Here is an 8,873-nt window from a genome sequence, read left to right as displayed (position 1 = left end):
ATAAATTCAGGTGCACAAGTAATATTTCTGTCTATGACTGAATTTAATTTCAATGTGGAGCTCCAAGCTTGCCAGGCAGTAGAAGCTTAACCTTCATTCAGAGTTCTTTCTCCTTTATCTGGGGTAGAGTCTAACTTCTGGGGGAGATCACTCAATGCCGAAGCCTTCAGCGGACGTAAGATCCTCAGGGGTCACCTCGGGGGGGTTTTCTGAAAGAAGGCAAAAGCATCTCCTGCCCTCAGAACACTCCAAGAAACTACATCTTGAAAATCTTATTCAAATAGTCAGCGCAAGGAAGCAAACCAAGGCCAGCAGTACTGAAAACAAACAAAATAAGAAAATGAGATATCACTGTGGGGAGTGGGGGAACTATTAAAAAAAATTCATGGCAGAAATGAAAACTCTTATCCTAGCTTTATAAAATAATAGAGGCTGGCTGAGTGGCTCAGTTGGTTAAGAGCTCGCTCAAGAGTTTGAGCTCTGAGCAACAGCGGTTCGATGCCCAGCCCGAGATGAGCTGCTGCTGAGCTGCCAACAGGTGGCAGAATGGCTCAGCTTAAATAAATAAATAAATAAATAAATAAATAAATAAATAAATAAATAATAATAGAAATTGAGATCAGCAGTTTAGTATATAGTAGCCAGCTAGCTAGCATATAGTGTAAATGAGTGACAGCATGTGTTTTAATGTGTTTTATTGGTCAATTAATTTATCTCTAAGTGCCATATTTACATATTTATACAGTTCCATTCAAACCAAAGTACAACCTGAACTGTAATTTTTACTAGCATGCAAAACAATTCTAAAAAATGATATAGACATATGCTTTACTGAATTATAGTCAAACGTATTAAGGAAGGGATTGTGTCCAGATATGGAAATGATGAAATATTACATCTGGAAAGAATTCATTGTGTATATGGAGAATATGGGGTATGTAGAAGCTATGGTTCACCCAAGACCATGCAACTAAGTGACAAGCTGGGGCCCAGGTCCACACCCCACACCCACTCCCACCTGGTACAATGTGGATGGTCAAGGACATTGGCACGCTTCACTCAGAGCTTCAGAAGCCTTGAGAGCTAGTGGGAAAATAGATGTCCACACTTAACGCAGCTAGAAAGTTAGTCAGCAGCTGACCTTTCCTTGTGTTCTGAACACCTTTCACCTTCTTCAAACCAGAACCAGGACTCGCGTCCAGGCTGGTGTTTCTTGCCCACACATGTAGGCCCAGGTCTACCATGCACATCGCCCTCCTCTGTCACAGCATCTCAGTTTGCCCTGGGGGAATGGCCCCTCCTCAGCACATGCAGCTGTGGGCCGTGGTCCTTTATAGCGTCTAGTGTTCCTTGGTTGAAAGAGTCCAGATGATCCATAGGCCCAATCAGATTCCCTCCCCTGGAGAGTCATATCTTGGTCACAGCAACATAAAGATGAACCAAGGGTGGGAGCCAATTCATCCAGTGAGGATACCCTGAAGAGAGCATCCATTAGTGTCTGCTCCAAGATACCCAGCACGTCCCTAGTTACCATCTTTTCGAGAATTGGTTATTTAGCTTTTCTTTCAATTTGGTGTGTCATCTCAGATCCTGCCAATGAACCTTTCTATGCCTAAATCTGTTAGAATTGATTTCAGTTACCTGTGATCAAATAACCTGAACTGATCAAACATACAGTGGGTAGTGCAATTGATCAACCTCCACTCACCTGACTTTTTATTTACATGGTGGATTAACTAGTGCCTCAGTAAGCTGATCGCTAGTACCTAGTCTGCCTGATTCTAATACATCCATGCATTTCTTTTAAGTTCTAAACTTACCAAGCACCATCATGTTTATTCCCAAATCTGTTCATGCCAATTATACATATTATTGCAATTTCATAACATAATTAAATTTTAATTAAACTAATGAAACATGAAGGCAAAAACAATGTTTATTCTTGTGAAAAATTCTTTGGAGTTTTGATAATGGTAAACAACTAAAAAATGCTCTCATAAATTAGGTGTGTATGAGAAGACAATCATAAAATGGTACAAAATTATACTCTAAAAAAATTATTGAAATTACACTGCTTTACAAAGAATTTTAAGTTCTTGCTTCCCTTGCAACAAATCAAAACTACAAACCAGAGAGGTCCTAATGGGTGACTCCAATCAGTAGACCCAAAATCAAAGAAAAGGTTTTGGCCCTATGAAAAATTGGGAAATAAATGAGCATTTATATATGTTAAGTTAAAAATACTTCAGGTATATATTATTCATTATGCTTTCTTGGTTTAACTATACTTTTCCAATTTAATTAATCAAGTTGAATAGGTCTTTGTATACAGAAACCCAGAGGCAAACTCTTACTATACATACAAGATCTGACAAGTTCACGAACTCATCCTATAAAAAGTGCTACATACCTCATTGCTGAGTATCACTACTGTCACCTTCGAAGTATTCCCCTTGGGAAGCTATGCACCAATGCCAGCACCTAGTCTACCCTTCAAATTTTGGAACTCTTTTTCTGGAATGGCCATCAGAGCTGTCATCATATTACCCTCAATGTCCTGAATGTCATCAAAATGTCTTCCTTTCAATATTTCCTTTATCTTTGGGTAAAGAAAGAAGTAATTGGGGGCCAGATCAGGTGAGTAGGGAGGGTGTTCCAGTACAGTTATTTGTTTACTGGCTAAAAACTCCCTCACAGACAGTGCCGTGTTGAGCTGGTGCATTGTCATGATGCAAAAGCCATGAATTGTTGGTGAAAAGTTCAGGTCGTCTAACTTTTTCACACAGCCTTTTCAGCACTTCCAAATAGTAAACTTGGTTAACTGTTTGTGCAGTTGGTACAAATTCATAATGAATTTCAATAAATATCAAAAAAAGTTAGCATTATTGTTGCAACGAGTTCACAAACTTAATTGTCAGATCTCGTGTGTGTATATACTCAAGTGTGAATTCTCAGTGGTATTGGCCTGTCTTGAATTTAGGGACCGTCTCACAGTGCTTTGCCTCTAAAAAGGTAAGAGTTGCAAAATAACTGTATTTCTCCATGTAGAAGATGCTCCCATGTATAAGATGCACCTTAATTTTGAGGCCCGAAATTTGAAACTAATGTATTACATAAAATTATTGAACTCAAGATTTATTCATCATAAAATTCATACAGCTCATCACTTGCGAGAAATGCAGTAAAAAAACCTACAACCACTGTATAAGATGCACCCAGTTTTTAGACCCCAAATTTTTCGAAAAAGGGTGTGTCTTATATATGGGGAAATACGGTATCTGAGCAGTCATCTAGTTCACATCTTCTCTTTACTGATGTGAAAGTTGAAGCCCACAGAGGGGAAGTGAACTGTGCTAAGTCACTCAGTGGTCTATGGCAGAGCTGAGACTGTGACCCAGGTCTCCTGAATGGATGAGCTCATCCCAAAGCACAAAAATTTGGTCCACAGGATTTTGCCCATTTATTTATTTCTCTGTAGACACAGCTTTAATACAAAAAGGAATTATTATAATAAGATAATGTGTCATAAATTATCAGGTCATTTTAGAAACAGTATCTACTCAGAAAGATATGAAGCTCATTATTCAGAAGTGATGGAAATGGGAATGAATTACTCTGGGAACCCCTGAATAAATCCCTGTTAACTCATTTGCAAGCATTTTAACTACCTGAATACTGATGATGGCCCACGCTATCCCTGGCCTGCTTTCTGCTGTGTCAGACAGCTTCCCACATCCCCCGCTCACTTTACCTGATGCAATTTTATAAATGAAGCAAGAGAGCTACATTTTCCAGTTAATGACCAGACCAGAAAGGTCTTTTCCTTAATTACCCCAGAGATAAAGATGTCCTTTTCACTAAAGTAGATGTGAGTAGGAAGGTTAATGGTCAATCAGGTCAAAATATAGAATTGGCTGATCTGTTTTTCACTGACTGATTTAAAAAAAAAAATTGGCTGTTTTTTGGCCAGAATTGACAAGAGTGAATGATGGTGTAGTGTTGGGAATTCAAAGGCAAAGAGAGTATATTATCTACCTATTCTAGAAGCCATGTTGGCCGTGAGCCGAATCAACACTCCCCTCCAATCTTCTTTCCTCCTCCCCCTCCTATGAGGATGGTTGTCATGTTTTGTTTCACTCCCTTCTCAAAGGAGGGACACTGCTGCTCAAAACCAAAGACTTGACTAGGATATATACTGCCTGAGTTGGGGCGGGAAGGTGTCTGCCTCTTTGCTGGGTTTTGTTTCCTAGGAGTCTTCAGTAATCTAGACCATACAGGATTTACAAAGTCCAATACTACAGAGCTAGACTGTTAGTATATGTGGTGAGGTAGACAAGCCTGGCTGGGGCGGCTCTGTGTAAATTGGGGAGCCCATGCCTAATTAAAGAGGCAAACCCTATGCAGCTCCAGCCTCCTGGAAGAATGCGGGCCCCATCAACCAGATCTGCTAACTTTTTATTAAGACAGCTAGAAATTGAATTATTTTATGTAAAAACCCCTTGGTTTTAAAATTAGTTAAAATTTTAAACACAAAGCCAAGGTATATATATGTCTATCTCTTTGGGTCAGCTACTGTCCATGAGCTACCAATGGTGACGCTGGCTTCTCCAGGCCTGCCTCTCTGGCAGGTGTACTCCTGACCAGCCAACTCCACATGGAAATGGTAAAATTTGGGAATAGGGCCTTGAGCTTTGCAGAAAAAGGCAAAGCTGCAGCATGCTTAGTTCTAGACCACTTGAACCTATCTAGGCTCAGAAAAGAATCCTTTCTGTGACCTGACCTATTGTGATCAAATTCAACATTAGCACTTGAGGGAAAATCTCAGCATCATAAAAAGTATCAGGGCCGGCCAAGTGGCTCAGTTGGTTAAGAGCTTGCTCAAGAGTTTGAGCTCCGAGCAACAGGGTCACTGGTTCGATTCATGGCCCAAGCTGAGCTGCCACTGAGCTGCCAACAGGTGGCATGATGGCTCAGCTAAAAAAAAAAAAAGTATCAGTTTTCCTGACAAATTTTCTTGTTTTATATTGATGAAGTTCCCTCATGGCCTCTGGGATAGTCACACGGCAAAAATGAGTGGTTTAAGATCCCATGTCCTGGTCATCTGTCTTTCTTTTAATTATCTGCAGGTAACCTTGTTATAACCTCCAAAATTTCCTATGTATGTAGGTGGATGAGGGGAGTAGGCAGACGATGAGGCTCAACATAACCTGATCGTCTACATAAGTCAAATGAACTATGTTGTCCATTTCATTGATTCTGCATAGACACACCAAAATTTTGGAAGACCCTACTGTCGTTCACTATTAAAGCTACTGTAATCATATCTAATGAAAATATTTATTTTCCACCTCTACTATTTCAGGGACCAAGTATTCCTATAAGTAATTAGAATTCTGTAGGACTAATTGTCCATGATAGAGAGATCAAAATACATAGCCTTTGGTTCCAAAGATCTGTACATGTAATTCAAGAATGCCACATTTTAGCATTTGGTCTTCCTCGTTCTCTCTGTACTTGGTTAAAAAGTCTTTCACTGAAAATCATCTCAATGAGTGAAACTTCAGTGTGTTAACTGAACCAACCAAATAGTCTGATAGTCATCAATAACAGTGCAAGAAGCCAGAGGTTTTAATGCGTTGTTTATTGAGTGCTTATGTGCAGATCTGCATACTAATAAGAGTAAGAGGCTAACTGATCCGTTTCTTCTGGGAAGTACCCAGCACATATACCATTAGGAAGACTCTTTGGGCTAGATCAGCTACGTTTATAAAGTAAGTACAGTCACACTTCCTGCGTTCTCTGGACCTGTTCCCCCTTTTCAAGCCATGTCGCTGTGAAGAAGGTGGGACCCTGTACCCTAGTGTCTTGGTGTGAGTCCTTGTTTTCCCACTCACTCACTGAGTGGCGTTGAGAAGTCCCTCTTTGGGCATCAGTTTTTCCATCTGTTAAGTGGGAATAACACCATTACCAACCTCACTGTGATTGGAAGGATTCAGTGGGATAACCCATGTGCTTGGAAGAGTGTTGGTTATGAAACAAGCACCCTCAACATGTTAACTAATAATATTTCCACATTAAAGCAAATACAGTTCTTGAAAAGGAGGCCATTGGCCCTCTGAGAAGGGAACCTGGCATCTGGTCCCAGCTCTGTGGTTAGCTAAGCTAACGCCGGCCCTGAGCGAGCGTTGGTTCTACATCTTGCGAGGCCCTTGGTTCTACATCTGTAATGAGGAGGTTGGACTAGCATTGTTGAGTCTCAACAAGCACTAATTTATAACTTCCCAGAGGGGAGATCTCAGTGCTCCTGGCAGTGCTGAAGTGTGTATTTCTATTTAGGTTAACTAGCCTCATCCCTAGGATGTGGATTAAAATGAAAAGATCTATCACGGTGTCTAGGATGGAGTATTTTAAAGCCAAGCACAGACAATAGAACATGTTTTTGTGTTGCTGTAGAGAAAAACATTTACCTAGGCAGGGAAAGTGTGGGAGAAACACTGTGCTGTCTCTCTCCCTGTCCCCTTCCTCCTCCCTGAGCAGCTGAGTGTGTTGGGGAGAAGGAGCTGAGCCTGGGACTCAGCATTCTCTCAGTCAGGAGCAGCCTCGCCTCTTGCACACTGTTGTGCTGAGTGGCCTGCCTGACAAGAGGCAGGGGCAGAGTTCCTGTGCCCTGGCTGTGGGGGCAGGGTTTCATTCAGAAAGACAAGTATCAGTGGTTGCAGATCCACGCTAAGTTTCCACTCGACTTCATTGGTAAAAGCTGGCATTTGGATCTTGGGTTATCTCATTTCCAGTGATATATTTCTCAATAAAGTCTGAACCCGGAGGGGGAAGTGAGCTGCTTTTTAGGTGGCCCCAGAGTCCCAATAAATATCGTGCGGTCTATTTGAATTGCTTAGAAGAAAATTGCTCAAGCCCAGTATGGCGTGTTTATACTACGATGCCAATTCCCCAGCCAGACCAGACCATAAGGATCCCAAATCTTCAAGGACCTCTAAACAGATTTTCCTGATTAAAAGGTGTGAATCTTCGAACTTGAGCTGCCCAGCCACTGCTTTCTGAGCCAAACCTCCCTGTTGAGCACTTTCTCCTTGGAATGTGACTGCTCCCCAGTTCCACCCTGCGTCAGCTAAAAGCTTCTCTGTCCCAGCTCCGAAATCCCAAGGAACCATCAGTCTTGCTCTTATTTAAACATTCTAGCCCAGAAATAACTTGCAGGATGAAAAGGGGTCTTATGTCAGCCCTGCTTGGGCTGTTTCGCCGGGCACATGCATTTTCTCTTTGCTCTTTGTCAGCACTCCCTCTACAGCGCCGGTCAGGAGAACCTTCTCTTTTTCTCGACTTCACATTAGCTGTTTTGATGTCCCAAAGTGTTTCAGCAGCTGAAGAAATGGCACACATCAATGCCAGAGGAATTATATCTCGTGTCCTTCCACTCTTTCTGTTGGCCCTGGCAACTGAGTCGTGATAGATTTGACATTTTCTCATAAGGAACCTATTAAGCTGTCCAGATAATAAAAGGAAAACCAGCATTTGTGTCCCTAGAAGAAAAATTAGTGCCCAGCGTCCCCCTGTGTGTGATACCCACGTCTAATCGCCAGTGGTATGCATTGACCTAGTGTGATGCCCTGGGTTGCGGAACTTAGGTCCCTTCTGATTCACTTACCTGATGGTATTGAGGATATATATCTCTCAACTACAGTTGACAGGCTTTGCCAGGCATCCATTGATTCCACAAATGGTTTCTTTTCCAGAGTGTAAAAGGAACCGATAAGCCATTTCCTCTAATCACTACAGCACTTCAGGCAGAGCTGGATGGCTCCCATATTGATCCACTCTTCACTTTCCACCCTCGCTCCAGCCCCAGGCAAGGCAGAATTTCCTTTAAAACACTTCAGAACACTCCACAGAATTCTGGTGCAGAGAAGTGGAGCTCTTCCCCTTGGATTTTCTTTTCTTTTTTTTTTTTTTTATAACACTTGGGCTCTCGCTGTAGCTATGGAAAAGGATGATGGTTAGCCGATGTGGAAAGTCAGAGAAATAGGGGTCTACTTCGAATGCTGTATCTTAGAACAGGGAGATCACCATCTGCTTTCAGGGAATTGTCTACTTCTAAAAATACCAGCTAAAAATTTGCAGATGAGACACATTGGAACCATGTCTGAGTACAGAAATGTCTCATTCAAGTTGTTTTATATTTAGATAGTAGCCTAACATCCTAAAATATTAAAAATAAATAAATAAATAAAATCACTACAGATGAATCGCAATTCCACAGTAGTTTCTCCCCATGAAACTGGGTTGATACTGCGTTTTTAGGTTGTTTAATATATGTGCATTTGAGCAGAAAGCAGCCAGAAAAGCCTTGTCTAGACTGAATCAAGGTTTAACCAAACGGCTTCCAAGGTACAGAGGGGAGAGGGAAGACCCTGCTTATCTCTCACAGGCCCCCAAGTGGTTACAGGAGACCAGTGCCCTGGAGGGCAAATGTCTGGGATATTTTTAATGAAAAAAAAACAACAACTATGAATTTGTTTGTTGATTTGTTGTGTTTTGTTTTATGACAAATTCATAGACACAGACAATAGAAGGGTGGTTACTTGGAGGGGAAGGAGGCACAGAGGAGGATGAAGAGGGTAAAGGGGGTCAAATATATGATGATAAAAGAAGACTAGACTTTGGGTGGGGAGCACAGAATAGAATCTACAGGTCATGTATTATAGAATTGTACACTTGAAACCTATATGTTATTAACTAGTGTTACCCCAATAAAATTTTAAAAACAGCTATATTTACAAAGGATAAAACAAAAAATGCTGATGTACCCATCATTCAAAATGAACATTTTCCAATAGTTACTACAAGACCTTTTTTTT

This window comes from Hipposideros armiger, unplaced genomic scaffold (assembly GCF_001890085.2).
Source record: "Hipposideros armiger isolate ML-2016 unplaced genomic scaffold, ASM189008v1 scaffold_11, whole genome shotgun sequence".
In the NCBI taxonomy this organism is placed as follows: Eukaryota; Metazoa; Chordata; class Mammalia; order Chiroptera; family Hipposideridae; genus Hipposideros; species Hipposideros armiger.
This window is presented reverse-complemented; position numbering follows the sequence as displayed.